The sequence below is a fragment of the Arachis hypogaea genome, chromosome 19, assembly GCF_003086295.3.
Source record: "Arachis hypogaea cultivar Tifrunner chromosome 19, arahy.Tifrunner.gnm2.J5K5, whole genome shotgun sequence".
NCBI lineage: Eukaryota > Viridiplantae > Streptophyta > Magnoliopsida > Fabales > Fabaceae > Arachis > Arachis hypogaea.
This window is the reverse complement of record NC_092054.1, coordinates 89,043,717-89,045,892: the sequence shown is the minus strand read 5'-3', so window position 1 is coordinate 89,045,892 and position 2,176 is coordinate 89,043,717. Positions and strand designations below refer to the sequence as shown.

Genomic DNA, 2,176 nt, shown 5'->3' with positions numbered 1-2,176 from the left:
TGAGTCAATATTTTATTCTGAGCCAATATGGCATTCAGAGTATCAATTTCAAGAACTCCCTTCTTCATAGGCGTCCCATTACTCACAGGATTCCGCTCAAAAGTGTACATAAACTGGTTATTAGCAACCATGTCAATGAGTTCTTGAGCTTCTACAGGCGTTTTCTTTAGGTGAATGGATCCACCTGCAGAAGTATCCAATGACATCTTTGATAGCTCAGATAAACCATCATAGAATATATCCAGGATGGTCCATTCTGAAAACATGTCAGAAGGACACTTTTTGGTCAGTTCTTTGTATCTCTCCCAAGCTTCATAGAATGATTCACATTCTTTCTGTCTGAAGGTTTGAACATCAGCTCTAAGCTTGCTCAGCTTTTGAGGAGGAAAGAACTTAGCTAAGAAAGCCGTGACCAGCTTATCCCAAGAGTTTAGGCTGTGTTTGGGTTGAGAGTCCAACCATATTCTAACTCTGTCTCTTACAGTAAAAGGGAAAAGCATGAGCCTGTAGACTTCAGGATCTACTCCATTAGTCTTAACAGTATCACAGATCTGCAAGAATTCAGTTAAGAACTGAAAAGGATCTTCAGATGGAAGTCCATGAAACTTGCAGTTCTGCTGCATCAGAGAAACTAGCTGAGGTTTCAGCTCAAAATTGTTTGCTCCAATAGTAGGAATGGAGATGCTTCTTCCATGTAAATTGGAATTAGGTGCAGTAAAGTCACCAAGCATTCTCCTTGCATTATTGTTGTTGGGTTCGGCTGCCATCTCCTTTACTTGTTCGAAATTTTCAATAAGGTTGTCTCTGGATTGTTGTAATTTAGCTTCTCTTAGTTTTCTCTTCAGAGTCATTTCAGGTTCTGGATCAGCTTCAACAAGAATGCCTTTTTCTTTGTCCCTGCTCATAAGAAAGAGAAGAGAAAAAGAAAAGAAGAGGAATCCTCTATGTCACAGTAAAGAGGTTCCTTATTGTTAGTAGAAGAAGAAAAGGAATAGGGGTGAAGAAGAATGAAGAATCCAAACACAAAGGTGATGATAGGAGCAGAGATGTGAGATGAAGAGAAGTGTTAGTAGATGAATAAATAAATAAAAGGGGATGAGAGGAGGAGAAAATTTTCGAAAATAATTTTTGAAAAAGAGTTAGTGATCTTCGAAAATAGTTTTTGAAAAAGGTTAGTAGTTTTTCGAAAATTCAAATAAAAAATAAAATAATTAGTCTAATTAAAAAGAAATTTTGAAAAAGAGGGAAGATTTTTTCGAAAATTAGAGAGAGAGAGTTAGTTAGGTAGTTTTGAAAAAGGTAAGTAACAAACAAAAAGTTAGTTAGTTAGTTGAAACAAATTTTGAAAAGATAAGAAGTTAGGAAGTTAGAAAAGATATTTTGCAATCACTTTTTTGAAAAAGGTAAGATAAGAAGATATTTTTGAAAAGATATGATAGAAATTAGTTTTTGAAAAAGATTTGATTTTTAAAATCTCAATTAATGACTTGATTCACCAGAAATCACAAGATATGATTCTAGAACTTAAAGTTTGAATCTTTCTTAACAAGTAAGTAACAAACTTGAAATTTTTGAATCAAAACATTAATTGATGATGTTATTTTTGAAAATATGATGTAAAATTAAAAAAAGATTTTTGAAAAATATTTTTGAAATTTTCGAAAATAACTAAAAAAATTGAAAAAAGATTTGATTTTTGAAAAAGATTTTGAAAAAGATAAGATTTTTTTTTAATTTGAAAATTTGATTTGACTCATAAAAACAACTAGATTTAAAATTTTTTTGAAAAAGTCAAATCTAATATTCGAAATTTTAAGAGAGAAAAAGGGAAAGATATTTTTTTGATTTTTGAATTTTTATGATGAGAGAGAAAAACAAGAAAAATGATGCAATGCATGAAAGTCATGGATCAAAACAATGAATGCATGCAAGAATGCTATGAATGTCAAGATGAACACCAAGAACACTATGAAGATCATGATGAACATCAAGAACACATTTTTGAAAAATTTTTAATGCAAAGAAAACATGCAAGACACCAAACTTAGAATTCTTTAATGCTTAGACATAAAGAATTCAGGAATGCATATGAAAAACAAGAAAAGACACAAAACATGCAAATGCAAAGATCAAACAAGAAGACTTACCAAGAACAACTTGAAGATCATGAAGAACA

The 2,176-nt window shown here is 31.5% G+C and overlaps 1 non-coding gene across 1 annotated transcript; it reads left to right on the top strand.

Annotated features, from left to right (window-relative positions):
- The first annotated feature begins 264 nt into the window (after positions 1-264).
- Positions 265-368, top strand: LOC112781774 (small nucleolar RNA R71). Its single transcript, XR_003192534.1, has one exon. It is a non-coding gene; the product is annotated as a small nucleolar RNA R71 (small nucleolar RNA).
- Positions 369-2,176: the final 1,808 nt, after the last annotated feature.